This window comes from Coccinella septempunctata, chromosome 2 (assembly GCF_907165205.1).
Source record: "Coccinella septempunctata chromosome 2, icCocSept1.1, whole genome shotgun sequence".
Taxonomy (NCBI): domain Eukaryota; kingdom Metazoa; phylum Arthropoda; class Insecta; order Coleoptera; family Coccinellidae; genus Coccinella; species Coccinella septempunctata.
The window spans coordinates 8,715,250-8,735,135 of record NC_058190.1 but is presented as its reverse complement, the minus strand read 5'-3'; positions in this window follow the sequence as shown (position 1 = coordinate 8,735,135).

Genomic DNA, 19,886 nt, shown 5'->3' with positions numbered 1-19,886 from the left:
TATACGGAACGATGTTTAAATGCATATCCTTTGCAAATAATATTCAAAATAGCATCAAATTATAACGTTACCAAAACGAAGTTATTTGGAGATAAAATAAGATTTCGTGTTTTGATAAATTCCATTGATAATGATTTATTTAAATTCATTAAAGAATATGTTCGTCCTGAAAAACCTTACACGATATATTTTCAATCCGAAGAGTTAGAAGAATCCCTTATTAGAATCCTACAAGATAAATTTGATTATAAAACTATTAAATTTAAAATTTCTAAAATATTTGTTGAAGATGTTGAAGATAAAGAAGAACAAATTTTACGAATCCAACAATATCATGAAACCAAAACTAGACATCGTGGTGTAAGCGAAAATTTAATTAGTTTACGACGAAAATATTATTGGCCTAATATGAATAAAGATGTGCGAAATTATATTAACTCATGCGAAATATGTCAAAAAAGTAAATACGAAAGAACTCCTATACAACTTCAATTCAAACCTAACCCTATAGGATCGAAACCCTTTACACATGTTTATTGTGATACCATAAGATTTGGTCAAACCTATTGTTTAAGTATAGTAGATTCATTTTCAAGATTAGGACAATGTTATCCTTTAACTCAGAAAACAGGAACGGAAGTAATTGACAAATTAATAATGTATTTTAGTCATTATGGTGTACCCTCTAAAATCACGTGTGACAACGGATTAGAATTTAAAAATAGTGTCGTTCAAGATTTTTGTAAAGTACATAAAATCGAAATTCATTATATCACAAATTACAATCCAAATTCTAATGCAATTGTGGAAAGATTTCATTCAACACTAATTGAGCAATTACGTACTATAGATGATAAAAATTCTACTTTTCAAAATAAATTAGCTCTTGCTTTATTAAGTTATAATAATTCTAATCATTCGAGTCTAGAAATGACTCCAATGCAAATAATCAAAGCTGATTTAAATTATTCATTACCCATTGAAAAAACTCATAATGAACAAATACAAGATTATGTTGAAAATTATGTGGAAAATCTCAATGATATTTCGAAAGAGTTAGAAAAAAGAAAGCATAAAAATATTAATCGTTTGGAAAACATAAATCAGAAAAGGTCCGCCGAAGAAGACCATCCATTAAATGATAATCCCACTTATATTAAAAATCCTATTACAAGAAAGTTAGATCCGGTATTTAAAAAGATAGATGCTCGAGAAATTTTTTTTTTTTTTTTTATTTTAGAAATTTCGCTTCAACCACAAGGGTTATTAGCGATGGAGTGGTACATATTAATATTATTAATTATATAAGGTTGTCAATTTGTACACTTCTGAGAAATTTTATAATATTATTAACTTCACACTTTTCCACCAAAATGTCTTTCAGAGAACCTGCAATGAAATTTCTTGTTCTTTCTTCGTGGTATCTTGGACATTCACAAAATATATGTTTTACAGTTTGTTTCACGTTACACGTGTCACAGAAAGCTTCTTGGGTCCGGGTTATGAGGTGTTCGTGTGTTAGTCTGGTATGACCGATCCGAAGTCTACTTAGTATCACTTGGTGTCTCCTAATTTTCGGAATGTTTTTATGTGGTTCAATGAAGTTTTTTACTTCTGCCAACTTGGTAGTAGATGAGTTCCATTCTGCTTGCCACAGTTTCTTCTGGGTTTCTTTCAGAAGAGGTGTCAGATCTGTTTGTATGTTATATGGAACAAGTGTAGCGTCTACGTTGGTTGTGGCAGTTTTAGCTAGATAGTCGGCTCGCTCATTACCTCGGATTCCTGTGTGTGATGGAGTCCACAAAAATTTGATTTTCGCTGCGTTGGTATTTGCCCTTTCTAGTTCTTTTTTAATCCTTGTCAAAATTGGATGGTTAGTGTAGAGATCTTGCGTGGCCTGTAATGAGCTGAGGGAGTCGGTGATTATGACGCATTGTCGAAGGTTTTCATCGTTGCAGAATTTTAGTGCTCTCCATATAGCGTATAGTTCACCAGTGAATACTGTTGCTGTTTGGGGTAATCTGAAAATGCTTTCGTGGTCGTCTGTGGTGAATGCAGCTCCAACTCCTTGTTCTGTCTTAGATGCATCTGTATATATATGTTTGTAATCTTGGTATGTTTGCAAGTGGTCATTGAAAATTCTTCTAATAGTATCATGGTTAATTTCTGTTTTTTTGATGTAGGTGAGCTTACAGTCACATTCAGGGAGAGGGACTATCCAGGGTGGTGCATCGTGAGGATTCGATGTCTTGATCATAGTTGGGATGGAGGTGTTGTATTTTGATAGGTATTTGTTCAGTCTTTCATAAAATGGTGGATCAGTTCTGGGATTTCCAAGGTATGTAGTTTTGAAACGATTAGCTATTACGTTATGGAGAACTGGATTTGATGGATTCGATGAAACTGACATAGCATATTTGATGGTGAGGAACTGTCTGCGTGATGCTAAGGATGGTTCTCCAGCTTCACATTGGATACTGCTGACTGGACTAGTACGATATGCTCCCAAAGAGATTCTGAGTGCATGGTTTTGTATTGTTTCCAAATCTTTCGTTACAGTCTTCTTCGCTGAGTCGTAAACGATGGCACCGTAATCGAGTTTTGACCTTATGAGTGCTTTGTATATTCTTATAAGCATGGTAAAGTCTGCTCCCCAGTCTTTACCTGCTATGGACTTCATAAGATTCAATCCGTTTTGACAGGACTTTTTCAAGTGTGAAACATGGAGTTTCCAGTTCAGTTTTTCATCGAATATCATACCGAGGAATTTAATGCTCTTGACATATTCTATAGGATTTCCATGTAACGTGAGTGAGGGAGGATTATCTAGAGGTTTCCGGGCGAAGAACACACATTTGGTTTTTGAAGAGGAAAATTGCAGTCCTGATTCGAGTGACCATTTTTCCAAGCCTTTGAGGATATCTTGTAGGTATCTTCGTGTTGTGTGTTGGTTTTTTCCTCTGGAAATTATAACCAAGTCATCTGCGAATAGTCTTGCCTTCACAGGTGGTTTGCAATCTAGTAGAATGCTATTAATTATGAGTAGGAATAGGGTAACGCTTATAGGGGATCCTTGTGGGATGCCGTTTTCTTGGATTTTTGATCTCGATTGGTACCCATCTAATTTTACATGAAATGTTCGTTCTTTAAGGAAGTTTGCAATGTATCTGAGTATGTTGCCTTTGATGTTGTAGTTTTCCAATGTCTTGAGTATTTTATGTCGCCAGACGGTGTCATAGGCTCTAGTTATATCAAAAAATATGGCTATACAGTGTTGTTTGTTGGCGAAGGCCTCGTGAACTTCTGATTCGAGGTCGATCAAATTATCCAGTGTTGATCGATTCTTACGAAACCCACTTTGCTCGGGAATTATGAGGTTTTTATGTTCCAACGTCCACATAAGTCTTCTATTAATAATCTTCTCCATTAATTTGCTCATGGTGCATGATAGAGAGATTGGTCTGTAAGATTCAGGAAGGATTTTTGATTTTCCGATTTTGTGTATTGGAATGACTTCACATTTCCGCCAGGCTTCGGGAAAGACATTGGTTGTCCAGATGGTGTTGTATATTCTGACCAACATTTCTTTGGCATTTTCTGGAAGGTTTTTGAGGAATAAGACAGGTATGTCATCTGGTCCTGCACAAGAATTTTTTGTACCGCTCAGAGAATCATTGAGTTCTTGCATAGTGATTTGGGCATTGATTGGAGATTCTTGGTCGGTATCAAATTCCACTGGGTTGTTTTCTTCTTTTCTCTTGATATTTATAAATTCTTTTGGGTAGTTACTACTTTGAGAGTGTCGTTGGTAATTGAATGCTAGTGCTTCGGCCATGTCAGCAGTTCGAGATATAGTTTTGTTTTTATAGATCAAATTAGATATTCTTTTGTTGCCTTTTATTCCTGAGATTTTTTTGATACTATTCCATACAGCGCTTATTGGAGTTGAACTGTTGATGTTAGATGCGAACTCGGTCCAGGATTCCCTACGGCTTTTTTTCATGATGAATCTAGCTCTAGCTCTGAGTCGTTTGTATTCAATGCAATCCTCCTCGGTTTTAGATCTTTTGAATTTGTTGAAAGCACTTTTGGATTCTTTGATAGCCTTATCACATTCTGGTGTCCACCATGGCACCGGATGATGTCCGCTTACCATCTGTTTCTTTTGGACGTGGAGGTTGGCGGACTCTAATATTATGTTGGTGAATTTGTCGACAAGTTCATCGATGTTTTCAGAATCTGGTGTATTCCCAAAGAGTTCGTCCGTTTTCTCTTCAATGTGTGATGTGAATTTAGACCAGTTCGCCGATTTTAGGCGCCATTTCATAACTGGGGTAGTATTTGTTTCAGTTTCGTTGTTCGTGATAACTATTGGGAAATGGTCACTACCATACAGGAAGGGAAGTACTTCCCAGTCGAATGTGATTGACAGTGCAGGGTCGCAAAATGAGAGGTCGATTGCTGATGATTCTCCCGTATGGGCATCGAAACGTGTTTCTTGTCCATTGTTCATTATGTTAAGGTTAAGATCCGTAATTAATGTTTCAATGTTACGTCCCATCGAGGAAAGCTTTTTTGAACCCCATATTGGGTTGTGGGCATTGAAATCTCCAAGGATAATCTTAGGGGACGGTATTTGGTCAATTAAGTTGGTGATCTCCTCAATGCTGGGTTGTTCGTTAGGAGGTATGTAGAGATTGCATATATGTAGTTCTGTTGGCCCGTGTATGGTGACTGCTATTGCTTCTAGATTAGTATTTATTGGGATTTGTTGTGCCTCTAACTTGTTAGATATATACGTGGCTACACCACCCCAAGCATGTTGTAAATTTCTTCGGTTTTTAAAGAAGCCTGTGAAGTTCCGGAGTCTGTGGGTATTGCTATCCCTGAAATGAGTTTCCTGAAGACAAATTATGGACGGGGTGAAGTCTGAAATAAGGAGTTTTAGCATTTCTAAATGGGTAAAGTACCCATTGATATTCCATTGTAGGAGAGATTTGAGCGTGCTAGTTTTAGTGGGTTTCTTGTGAAGAGTCACTGTCAGATGTTTTTTCCAGATCCAATTGTTTTTTTATTTTATTTTGTAGTTTTGTGCATCTTGTTTTCATCTTTCTATCCGTGAAGCAAGGATAGATTTTGTTCAGTGTGTATAATAAACCATGTATGTCAGATGTATAAATTTTGGCAACGCTCAAAGGGTCTGGTGATCCATATACATTTTCGAAAAAATCGGAGATTTGTTGGTAGGTCAGGGGAAAACTGGATGCTTCTTGGTCGAACACTATTTTGGCTGGTCGCATCAGTTCTTCTATAGGTGTTGAGTGTTCGGGTGGTTGAGATGTTTTCGGTTTTTTGGTTGTTTTTTGTGCAAAGTTTGGTTTTGTGTTAGCTTCGTTATCATCAGTCTGAATAGGAGGGGTGATTATATCGGATAATGGTCGTTTTGATGAAGTCTGTGGCTGCGGAGTATCTTTGATGGGGCTCACTGGTTTCGGTAGTTCTTTTGTTGGACGTGAAGGAGGTATATTTGTGGAGATAGTCGTGGTGGAATCATTCTGATTGATTGGTGTGTTGTTGGGGGATTCTGTTGCAGGGCAGTTGGCTGCAAGATGTCCTGTTTGTTTACAACGGAAGCAGGTATGATCAATTGACAGGAAAATACGGTATGATGTTTGGTCATGCGACACTACTATTGATTCGGGTATCTCAATTTGTTCTAGGGGAGCAATATAGGCTTGTCTACGAAAACTTAAAATATGCTTGAACTCAGGGTTGGGTGTACCGATCCTTAGGAAAGTTATTTGTGAAACCAGTTTAATTCCCAATTTCTGTAGTTCTGTTTCGATTATGTTGTGTGGGATAGAGGGACAAACATTAGATATCAGTAGTCTCTCGTTGGGTGTGATCAGCCTTCGCGCTTGTAGTGATTGTTGACCGATTTGTATTGTTCCTTGGTTTGTATCCATAAAGTTGTCGACAATTTCTTCCTTTGATAAGTAGATACAAATTCTGTTGTTCGATATCCTAGATGAGAATATGATATTACTTGGTTTTATTTTGCTGCCTAAGGCAATAAGGTAATCTTCTAGCTTAAGGTTTTCGAGTGCGGGGAAGATTATTGCTTGTTTCTTTGAAGGAAAAATTGTTGTAGGTTGGTTAAGTACTGATGAGTAGGATCTAGTAGTTTGTGAAGTTTGGGAAACCCTGTAGTCAGAGTTTTCCGTCGAATTATTTTCTGAATCCATTGGGATTGCATTTATTTCCTCCATATTAAACGTCGTATCGTATCATACGGTTCTGTCGGAGAGTAGCATCTGGGCACCTGTTGCACTGATAAGGCGCACCAGGTTACTGATAAGGTGTTTCCGAATTTTGTTCTTCGTTGTTATTGTTTATTTATTCGCTCGCAATGATGGAAATTATCAGAACAAATACACTTACAGTTAAAGCGATCAATCGAAGTGAGTTTAGGTAATGGCTTTCACTTTTGTGTTTATTTCACTACACTTTGTCACAGTAGAAATTAAGTATTTTAGACAGACTGGTGCAGATACGTCTTTATCAGTCGGTCAACCATACGGGAATCCCTCGAGAAATTGATTCACATCGTATTCAAGATAAAAAGAATAAGCATATTTATCATAAAAGAATTCTTAAACAACGAAAGAAAAATTAGTTTATTTTGTTTCAGACATAATGCTCCTGAAAACGAGCTTCCTTCTTATATTATGCGAAATGATAATTTTGATCAATCCCTTTGAAATAATTCCAATAGAAAATAATATTTTGCCTATTTTGCTAGGAAAGGCTTACGTAACAAGGAAGAATTTGCAATTAATTTATCATATTGATTTAAAAAAAATACAAGATATAATTTTTAAATATCAAGTAGAAATTGAAGCATTGAAGCATCAACAGTTGGGTTTTGCAGCTACAGCTAATTACGAATATTTATTACATACTAATGAAATTAATATTAATACGTTCGAGGAACTTTTAAATGAAAAAACTAGAATTAAAAGAGGATTAATTAACCTTGGTGGCAAGATTTCGAAAATACTATTTGGAACATTAGATTCTGATGATGAAGAACTTTATAGAACTTATTTCAATAGCATAGAGAAAAATGAGAAGACACTCATGAGGAATCAAAAACAGATCGCGACTATTGTAAATGACCTTAAAGATAAATATAATGATAAATTTAAAAAATTGAATGATAATCTTAAATTACTGCAAATTGTGCCAGCATTGAGGGATGTTCAACAAATGCATCTCATGACATTTGAAATCAAAGATATTAAGAATACATTAGACGAAATTCAAACAGCAGTTAGTTTTGCCAGATTACATCTCTTACATGAATCTATTCTACCGTACACAAAATTCGTAGAATTAGTCAAAAATGTCACTATTATTCCAATGCATCATATAAAAGATTACTATCAATTATGTCATACCAAAGTTATTTTCAAAGACAAGATCTTACTTTTTCTGATATCAATTCCAACAATTTATGAAGATAGTTTTGATTTACATAAATTTTACTATTTGCCTCAAAACAATCTTACCCTTCCCTTTACCTATCCTTATTTGCTCTCACAAGAAGAGACATTAAAATGGTCAACAAGTGAATGTCATCCAGTCGAAGATGATTTCCTCTGCGATCAAGACTCATTATCCAAGCCTCCAATATGTATGGAAAATATCTTGAAAACCCACTTCGAAAATTGTACAAGACGAAAAATGGTTCCTACGTCAAACCTCAAATTATTAGAAGATGGAAATATCCTCTCCGTGGAAAACACAAAAATTAAAGAAGATTGCCCTCATCAAACAAAATGGCATTTTGTTCCTCCAATCACTATTATACGCACAAGTTGTGTCGTCAGTAATGGTCAAAAAGAAATTTCCCCAACTGCAGTTATTAATGAAGAAAAATTCATCGTTTTACCCAAGATGGTACCTAAATACAAATACTCCAAGAGAGAAGATGATGCTACAGAGGATGAAGAAATCCCAGATATCCATTTAGAAGAGTTGGAAGGATGGAACTTCCAAAATAATAATCATACATTTTTAATAATCTTAATATTGATAATTTTAGCAATAATTGCATTTTTAACTTTTAAATATTTTAATAATCATTTTAATTGTAAAGCTACTCCTTTGGGAGATACCTTTATCCAAGGTGGGGAGGAATTACATAATCCTAACCCTTATTAACTTAAATTAGACTTTTGTTTGTTACTCATTTGAATCTACATATAGCCATACAATATTAACATTACGCAATAGTGCACCTGCATCCTTATCTCTTTTAAGATAACCCAATGTTATAAATATCAATTCATTCAGGATGCAAGAGGAGAATTAATTCAGAAGTCAATCAGTTACTTTGCTTGTCTCATTACATAGAGTAGTCTCTAGTCACCGTTGTAAATTTCCAAAAATAAAGTTTGTGTTTTTAAAAACGGAATTTTCATCTCAAAAGGAGGTCATTCTAGCGAATACCAAAATAGTGAGGAAGTTCTTAACGTCCGTTTGAGTAGCCTTGGTAGAAGGTTCTGCCCGGCTCCTCAATGGCCTACCCAGCTTGGTGATATATATATATATATATATATATATATATATATATATATATATATATATATATATATATATATATATATGTATATATATATATTTGTCCAATAGACGTTTCCAGTCCCGATACGTTTCTAAGGCGACCTGAGACCCACATGATCCGAATGTTTTCTTCGAGTATATATGATGAAATAACGTTAATGAGAATTATAACTCCTTAGGCACACTTAGAGGGGAAAAGAATTCCTTCATTTAAAAAAGTAGCATAATCGATAATATTTTCCAAACCCGAGACATTGCACCAACTTTACAATCCCACATATACTCCAGCGGTAAATATGGCCAACGTTCACGATCCCGGCGCTGTTGCCAGTTTGACGGGACTGGAGCCGACAATTTCGATGTATAAAATGACGCGATAGTCGAAATTCATATATGTGTGAGTTTGTATTGTCTCAATATTCTCATGAAGCGAATTCCTTTTTAACAGATTCTTCTCAAATTTTGATCCATTAATAACATAACCTCGGGAGGCCTGTATACATAAAATGATTGTAATAAAATATTAAAAATTAATTTTTAGCTTCCTTCTGAAATCTACAAGGGGGTTCCTGAAATTCGTGCAAGTACTACAACTATCATAAAAATGAGACAAAAATCAACAAAATTTATTGAAACACTGTTGACAAAAATTGAGATCTAGAGAGGGAAATATGAATTATTTTAATATTCCAGAGTTAGACCAGAGAAGTTCGTGCCAAGCCCAGAATTCCTCCTCTAATGTATTTTCCAAATTAAAATAAAAAACAGAAAAATCTAATTCATTCCTATAAATATCGCGTCAATGAATAGGTATGAGATTTGAAATATTCCATAACAAACTAAAACGACCAGAGTAATCGCAATAGCTTTCCTCGATAGGTACAATCATTCATTAATGTGAAACACTGAAATGAAATAACACAAACAAAAATGAAAAAATTGATTACTGACGTTCAAATTCCGTCAATATTATTTTGAAAGTTTTGCGAAATGAGAACCGTTTGTTTGTACACATCTGTCACGTTGAATTCTCCGATGAGATGAAGCCTTCCGATCCATTTTGCCATTGTTTCTTAATAGATCACAAAAATTCATCATTCAATTGAATGCATTCAATTGGTTTCTCGTCGTCTGGATATTCTCCTCATAAACCTCCTTCAATTTTACCCACGAAGAATTGTATAGAAGGTTCAGATCTGGTAATCTATAAGGTCATGGTTCCAGTTGGGCCTCCTGGACCAATTCATTTAATTGGATAGGTATTGTCCAGACCATTCCTTACTTTGAAACTGTGTTTCTCCGATTTTTATGCCCTGTGGCATGACAGGAGAAATATTTTGTGGAAAGTTAATATTATACAAATGCGAAGGACTAAGGGAGATGATTCCTCGATGAAAAAAAGCAGGGATAGTTCCTATGTTCCTATTATCTCCAAGTTCTAAACATTCTACATACTGCATGTGGAGAGGAAACTCTAGTATACTGCGCTTTACAATTGAATACTGTTGAAAAATTAATTTTCGACTGTCAAGGTTGAAATCTAATTGATTATTTGTTTATGCAGCGTGTCGCATGCCCACTTTTAAAAGAGCCAAACTTCATGATGGGATCATACAAGTGATTTGGAACGAAAAATGTCATATAACACACCATCGAAATGTTATCGGTTATTCTTTAATATAACATTTTTTGATTTCATGAAATATTCCAAGTTTTTCTAATGGTATCAATCACACTACAGTTATCTTGTAGCCTAATTGAATTTGACCACATATCTGGAAACAGCAATAAATCTGCTACATGATGAGAATTCGTGTGTACGAAAAAATTTCTTATTGCGGGCTTGGTAAGGGGATGGGATGAATATCACGATTCTGAATTGAACAAAATTAAACCTATTTTTCTAATGGTTTTATCAATGAAAAATTATTAATTATGGATATGTTTTCTTTTCAACAAAAAATACCCCATTTAGATTGCTTCCGAATGACATATAAGCTTTTATTCTTGCTGCTTGTCTTCTTCCATTATATTTATTTATTACATAATTGTTTCCAGTAGAGGACAAGCCTATAAACTCGAGGGTGATAGATTAACATACATGCATACATGTGGATAGACGAAAATGAAAGCGAAAAATACAAAACTGACATGTCATATACAAAAAAGAAAATAAAGATATAACACCACAGTTCCTCACAGAGAGGGCTTCTACCTGTCATAACTGTTTTTGAAACCGTTTACCGAGGTCGATCGCACTACGCATTCAGGGAGATGGTTCCAGTTGTGAAATATAAGAAGAAAATGTTAACATATGAATATAATGGCTAACAAGATAACATCGGAAAACTCGACACATTCCAAACCTTAATTTGATTTATTTTGAAGCTCCTTATGATTGAATATTAAAATAATTCACATGGAAATCATGAATTTATCTGCAGAATCAAATAACCCAAATGAATAAACTAAATTTTAGTGATATAGATTTTATAAAAACATGTAAAGAAAACAAATTACTACTGGTACTTATACTCGTAATAATTGCTCGAAATGTCCTCCGCCTTGTTCAATACATTCTACACATCGTTTTTGTAGTGAATCTGCAACCCTGCGAAGTTTCTGACGCATTTCAGCATAACACAATGTTATTCTTTCGATCAGGACCTCTCGAGTCTGAACGCTAATTCAATAAACTTTTTCTTTCAAGGTGTTCCAGACATAAAAATCCAAAGGCGTAAGGTCGGAGCCTCTTTGTGGCCATCTTACGTTGACCCTCAACTCATGTTGAAAATGAGAAACCATGTTCGCATGGGGGTTTTCTCTTTTCCATACATGGGTTGAAGGTCAACGTGTGGTTGGCAGTCATGAGAGGTGAACTTTTCGAACGAGTAATATTTCCCGATTCGATTGATCCAAAGCATCTTGACAGACATATTGGAGAAAATGTCTGGTTTCCAATGAATGGCTGTCCAGCTCATAATAGCCGGAATGTACGGGACCAAATAAATCAATATTTTGGGGTGCAATGGATTGGAAGGTACAGTCCGGTAAGATGGCCAAAAAGAAGCCCCGACCTTACACTTTTGGATTTTTATGTCTGGAACACCTTGAAAGAAAAAGTTATGACAATATTTTGAATAGAATCTGAGTGGTGTTATTGAATTCTTTCCGTATACAAACTAGATTATCACACGTACGGAAAATTATAAAAGTCCGATGGTGTGTGTCAACTTCAGGATCTTCGCGAAAAAAAAAATTAATTTTCTTTACCCTCTGCCGTTAATAGTCAAACGTCAATAGTCATCTGCGATGAATCGCAGATTCGCAGAATCGCAGATTCCTCAGAATCGTCTCAGTCGTCACTGAAGGTATTTAATTTTAGTTTATCGCAGCAGTTGCGAAATAATTTACTAGTTACGAGAAGTAAAAATTTCAAGACATAGATGAGTTCCAGAAAATGTCAATTTAAATGTCAAAATTTGAAAAATCACTATAGTCTTTTCCAGAATTATTGACATCCCAGTAGGTTTTTAAAGTCCAGAGGCTCATAACAGCGTTTCTGGTGTTGAAACCTGAAGATGGGATGCGATTAGTCATCCCGAAACTGGTATTTCTTGTAGAATAAATTGTTGAGAGACAGTTTTTAGGTGTTTTGATTTATTTTGGTATATTATATCATCTGTTCATTTCAGCTCAAGCTAATTCAAATATCTATATTAAACTTATATTAGGTATCACATCACTCTGTAAATTAACTTGTACCTATAGGCGAAAACCAATCGTGTAACTGAAAGTCCTCAGAATTGATAATGATTTTTATGTGTATTTTTATAAATGATTAAATTGAAAGTTTGACTGAGGAATACCCTTCCACCTCCTGAACTGAAAATTCCCAATTGTTAGTTCGGGATACTCGAGTAATTTCCAATATTTCATCTCTATGATTCAAACAAAAATGAAGTTGCTGAAGAATACTTGTACCAGAGATAGAGTTTTCAAGAATAGTTTTTCAAGAATATAAGGACTTCATACTGAAAAAACCTTTTTATCACTGTGGTAGGAGTAAAAAATCTCCATTGCTTTTGTATATTGATCTTCTGAAAAATTTCTGGAAAAGAGCTCCTGTCAAGTCAACCAAATATAACTAGAATGATGTTCAGGAAATTCGTAAATTCGTAAACACGACAGAGGGTCAAGTAGGGTGTGGTGAAAATACAATTTTTGTGCATAGGATCCTAAACGTGCCAGTGCTCCTGAAATTAGGTCGACTCACTTCACTTAATCGGGCTTGTAAGTTTCCATACGTGTGCTATTATAGTTCGTATACGAAAAGAATCCAATAACACCACTTCAATTCAATTCAAAATATTGTCATTGAATATTTCTCATGACGACTGTTCATCATACCGGGATCGTATAAGTTTTCTTATAGTACATTTGAAGTGTATAAATCGAAAAGATGACAAAATAAATTCTCAAGCTCTTCAACTGCAGCGTTGCCAAATTTTCGGACTAGATGCGTCGGTCAACTATGCGGATTATATACATCAAGTTCATGTCGCTCGAAGCGCCCTCGCACTGGCCAAACTCTGAAGTTTTCTGTATATAATAACGAGTATAACCGACTTTTCAGACCCACCTGAAAATTCACCCCTAGCATCCCCTAACCCCCCTTATAACGATTCTATGGTCGAACGTTACCAGACCCGGAGCCGGGTCTGACAACGTCACTTTTGGACTGAAAAGTCGGTCGAGTATACCGTTTTGGGTCTGTATATGCGGTCGAACAAATCTATATATATATATATATATATATATATATATATATATATATATATATATATATATATATATATATATATATATAAACTTATTTCGAATACTGAACGCTGGAGGTGAATCTCGATGATATCTCTCATAAACTCAGCAGTCATGTATATAAAGAAATATTTTAGTGTATAATTAGTATGGTAATTAGTTATGACTCAGATAAGTCCCCGATGATATTGTGTTCTAATGCTTCAATATTTAAAATACCTACAATGAGAAAATAATGAACATAAATCATTGAAAATTTCCAAATTTCCTGTCCAAAAAATACACCGAAAATCTACTGAAAGCAACACCCCTGCTTCAGGAGGGTTGACCTATCTGAAAATCTAAAAAAAAAAACTCATGGATAACAAGAAACCTAGAGAACATCCTGAACCCTAGAATTCAATGTATGATAAGCAGTAGATTAAAAGCAACCAGAACAACTACTATTGTAATCAATTCAGTATTGAATATACAGAAGTTCAAAGTGTATTATCCCATATGTTCCGTTGTAAAGTTATTCCAGCTTGCACTAAAAACATAAAATATTTTGAAAATCATCTTAATCAAAATTCATTGGACACTATGGGAAAGATTTCCGATAAGTATTGAAGTTTTCAAGATATGCCTTGTTTTGAGTGAAAAATTGGAAAACGTCAGAAAATATCACTATAGCTTTACAATGAAAGATGATTGGACCATACTCTATAGGAGCTCATTGTTGCAAATACCTATGTGAAATTTTGCCAGAGATATCTTGTACACACTGTATATGAAAGAAACATAACATGAAAATTATGAAGAAAGTATAATTATCAGGACACCATTATCATATCATTTCGGAGTAAACGATTTTGGAAAAGTAAAGATTGGCTTTCCTTGCCAATGAATGACAAATGTCTACAGAAATATATTGTTCTCAAAAAATATCCCAGCGTCCATAGAAATTTTAATATGAAGATAGGAAAGAGGCAAATGGAATAAATTCATTATTGTTATTGAACATATTTAAAGAATATCCCGAAACAAGCGAAATTTGAATTATAAATTGATATTCTACAATGTGAAAATATGTGATGTCTACCTCCAAACCTCGATCAACACCCCTAATTTTCAAATGCGAAGTATGGGCTTTTGATATCGTTTGGGAGGTAGCTTTATTCTCTAACCAAAAATCTTGTTGTTTTTGAGTTTCTGAATGAACAACATGAAGAATTTAACCTTCTGATTATCGAAATTCCGTAGAATACAAGCAATATGTAACACCATCGATTATTACCATTGAGTATCAAATACTGAGTGTTATATGTATACAATTTATATTAAATTATAATTATGAGTATTTAATAATCGAAGAAATTACCTTCTTAGCCCAATTTCGAATTTTCGATTTCAATAATCGGTATATAAGTTCGAAATGCCCACCGTGAAAATCTTGGAATACATATTTATTTCTTACTTATATACAGAGTCTTTCACGAGGAACCTCACCCATATTTATACGGGAAACTACTGAACGTATTTTCATGAAATTCAACACTTATAAGTATTTCACGATGCTGATGAAATCTAAAATATTTTCAAGGCATGAGCACCTCCGGTTTTTCCGGAAATGACGTCAACTTCCGTTTTTCAAATTAGAACACCATTTTTTTATTGCAGAAATAGATTCCTTAGAAAATTTCAAGTTATTTTGATGTAACATTTTTCAGTTTTGGTTGGAAAATTCTCTCTGAGCGGGAAAATTCGAAAAAAAAATCGAAAATAGAGCTCCGCTGAAACAAGAATAACTTCGAGGTTTTTGGATGGAAAATTTTCATTTTTGGGATTTTTCAAGATGTAAGATTGATGTATCCACTTTAAAAATCGAAATCGCGATTCATGATACAGGGGGTGAAAAAATCGCTTTCAAAGTTAGGGATGACAAAATCGTGAAAAATCAATTTTTTCAAATTAGAACCCCATTTTTTTATGGCAGATATTGAATCTACGTTAACAAATAATGTGAGTGTATGCATCACACCCTTGCCCTAAAATGGATATTTTCTGAGTTATTCACAAAAAACTGTTTTTCGTCTTGAATTTTCAGCTATTTCTTTTCCCTTCACGCCAAAAAGATGAAATTTTCAGGAACTGTTATTTGAACCATGCTGTAGATTTTTCTTGAAACCGACTTCAAGTTACTATTAGGAGAACCATGGCAAACTCTCGCAGTTATAACTAGAGAAGATGCTCAAAGTTTTGACCGTTAATTTCTAGACATTTATTTATACGTCTCAGAAATGCTTCGTGCGTTGCTCTTTTTATTTCATCGGGAGGAAGAGATCTGCAAAAGTGTTTAAAAACCAAATTGAGTTTCAAAACTATGAATCTAAAAATCTGAACAAACCTGAACGCATTTCTGACTCGTTCTATGTAGTCCTCTTTATCAGTCAGGGGAGTTGAGTAGACAATATTTTTTATCCTACCCCAAACATAATAGTCTAAAGGAGTTAAATCGGGAGAACGTGGTGGCCAAAGATGTGGACCATTGTTCGCCAACCATCGATCTTCAAATAGCCTGTAGAGGATATTTGACACATTGAGTGAATTGTGTGGAGGCGCGCCATCTTGTTGATACCATAAGTCATTATGGTTCTGTACTAGCGGCTCAATTATTTGAGTCAATATGTCAGAATATCTATCTCCTAAGGGAGAACATTCTTTAAATAATGCAAACATGTGTAGTGTTCTATCTTACCAGTTAAAGTCCCATCATAAATGTGAACATCGAGAATTGGATTATTTTCGATGGCGCAAAAAACATTGAAACTCCAGGTCTCTTGAAAGTTCCATTGTCTGAAGTGGTGGTTGTTCTCTTCATCCCAATAATGACTATTATGCCTATTGAAAGAACCATTCTTTGTGAATTTAGATTCATCTGTCCAAATTATACAGTCCAAAAAGTTTTCATTCTCTTGAAATCGAATCATCATAGCTTCGCAAAACTCTGTTCTCCTGACGAAATCAGTTTCCTTCAAATGCTGTACCCTATTGAATTTATATGGGTGCATTTTATGTTTTTTCAATATTCTCCAAACACTCGATTGAGATAATCCCAGATCAATCTCGGCATCTTTGAGAGAATTTTGAGGATTCACACGAAAATATGCATGAACTGTAATTTCGTTGTTCTCATCTTCTACTACACTTTTTTCTCTGTGTATAGTTTTCTTAACGAAAGATCCGACATTTCTCAAGTTTGTCATGGTTCTGTTAATGGTATCTCTCGTTGGTCTGGGTCGGTCAGGAAACCTCTCAATGAACAGTCGAATCGTTCTATCTACAACTTTATTACATTCTCCATGAAGTAGAATGAGATTTAAATAATCTTCATTGGTAAAATTAGGCATAGTGATCGATTTTATAACTTAATATGAATTATCACCAAATTAATAGTAAACACAAAATGCTACTGAATAAAGAGGAATTTGGCAGATTTAATTAATGATATCTATCATTAAAAAAAAGAATGTAAAACATGGTAAGTTTTTGCATATGGTTCATAAGGAATTATTTATTTATCACTGGAGAGAAAACCGATGGCCGATTAGTTGAAATAAAGAGGTTTCCGATACAAATTCGAATCAAAATTCGCCATCTATTTAGGAACAACCTGTAACTTTTTTCTCTTGCATATTAGGGTAGTAAAATCTAAAACATGGTTTGAGTAACAGTTCCTGAAAATTTCATCTTTTTGGCGTGAAGGGAAAAGAAATAGCTGAAAATTCAAGACGAAAAACAGTTTTTTGTGAATAACTCAGAAAATATCCACTTTAGGGCAAGGGTGTGATGCATACACTCACATTATTTTTTAACGTAGATTCAATATCTGCCATAAAAAAATGGGGTTCTAATTTGAAAAAATTGATTTTTCACGATTTTGTCATCCCTAACTTTGAAAGCGATTTTTTCACCCCTTGTATCATGAATCGCGATTTCGATTTTTAAAGTGAATACATCAATCTTACATCTTGAAAAATCCCAAAAATGAAAATTTTCCATCCAAAAACCTCGAATTTATTCTTGTTTCAGCGGAGCTCTATTTTCGATTTTTTTTTCGAATTTTCCCGCTCAGAGAGAATTTTCCAACCAAAACTGAAAAATGTTACATCAAAATAACTTGAAATTTTCTGAGGAATCTATTTCTGCAATAAAAAAATAGTGTTCCAATTTGAAAAACGGTTGAGGTCATTTCCGGAAAAACCGGAGGTGCTCATGCTTTGAAAATATTTTAGATTTCATCAGCATCGTGATATATTTATAAGTGCTGAATTTCATGAAAATACGTTCAGTAGTTTCCCGTATAAATATGGGTGAGGTTCCTCGTGAAAGACCCTGTATAGTAGCCTTGAGTATTAGTTAAATACTCAAAGATAGTAGCGAATTCCAGTTATCATTCTTTCAATAACTTTTGAAAAATTCAGGATTTTTTGGATATGTTACAAGATATAATTTCTATCTAAAAAATTGGGAATTTAAGTAATACTCAAAGGGGGTGGAACGTTGAAGAGTGTCAATTGAAAATTCAGGTTCGATGGCTTTCGAGATTTTCTGTGAATATGTACTGTAATCGAATTTGATTCCATTGGGCTTTCCACACTGTAGAAGACTATATTATAATCCTAGGGAGGCTTTCAATTAATAATTATTAATTAATAATTATAATTAATTATAATTTCAACTATACAGAAAGTTTATTTCACCGCATCAACTGTGCCACTTTCAAATCACCTGTCACAGACTTTGTAATCACCCGTCAATTTTTTTTTCAAGATTTACAATAAAAAAAACTATATCCTATCAAATTTTTGAGCTCACAGAAACAAGTTTATACACTTTATTTATTCTACAATTTAAAAAATAAAGGGGCTGAGGACGTGCAGGGCTGACGTATAAACATTTCCAACCTTACAGGAAGACCGTTACTTGTTACCGTTACTCCAACTAGTTGGGCTATTAGGCATATTGGGTTGTCAATCATTCTTGAATGGATCGTAGTCTATGAAATCAACATTCGACCTTTGGTTCAATAAATACTTAGAATCAAATGAAGTCAGATCAAATACTGAAGTTTTATCCATTTATTCACACTTGACATCGATCGAAAATTTTCTTATACATGGTAGGTATCGGACTCGATGGCTTCACCGTAAATGGCCAGCTCTTGAGATCTTAATCCAAAATCCTGCAACTTGACGATGGATCTTTCTACATTCCATATAATAATGAAAAATCATTGTTGTTAATTTTTCTCAAAATAAAGTCCTCAAGTGCCACCATTTTTTTGAGTATCCCCATAAGAGGAAATTCTTTGTCATCCTCTTCATTCACGATCTATCTTATTCTGGAAGCATTCAGCTAAAATACAAGTCGCTTGGATTACATTACATTGAATGTATGTTCGATACCATCTGATATATTTTTATATAGTATTTAGATTATCAAGTTTACTGCTTAAATAAGCAGCCCCCAATTCTAAATAGCACTGATACTCTCGTTTTCAATCACTTTCGGCAATTTTGTTAAATCAATTTATTAGCTGTAATAACTTACTGTTGACATTGACGACATTTCATGATTATACAATGGAGTATAATTTCTAGGGTCAACTAAAGTGCGTGATCGTGATGTTAGGGATCTTCTCAATGTTCCTTACCGTAGAACAGCACTGTCCGATTATACGTTTATATGGCACCCTTTGCTCTTTCTGTTTGAGCGAGCGTGTTGACAATTTTTCCAACAATTGCGATGAATTCAAAAAATTCCTTGAACACTCCTTCTCTACTACCTCTTGTGCAGGAAATAACTGACCATTTGGCTTATATAGGTACCTTGTAATTTGTGGCTGCTTTGGTGCTTTGTCGGTACGAGGATGTATTGATATCTAGTAAGCCTAGACCAGTTCCATGCATAAAAAAAAATATTGCGTTACCATAGCAACGAACAATAACTAATTAGAAGTGTAAAGCCGGGTCCAGACTATGTAACAAAACATTTTATTAACAAAGTTATACAACAAATGTGTTATACAACTTAGTTATATAACTTGTTATAAAATAGCAGAGACATCCAGACCATGTAACAAAATAAAACTAAACAAAAGTGCTCATCTGGAAGCAGTGGCATCTGTAGTATTGAAAATGTCCTCAAACGTAGAGAATGTCATTTTGGCAGCAGCAGCTTTCGTGATTTTATGTAGACGAGTGAAATCTCATCGTTGAGAGCTAGAGGAGCATTATAGTGGATCAACTCTTTTGAAGGATCTAGCAATGGATGACATGGACCCATTGACAGGGGACATTAAATGTGATGGTAGTTTCAAAAATTTCCTAAGGATAACAAGTTCTGATTTCGAATACCTGATAAATCAAATCGGCCATAAAATAGGCAAAAAAGAC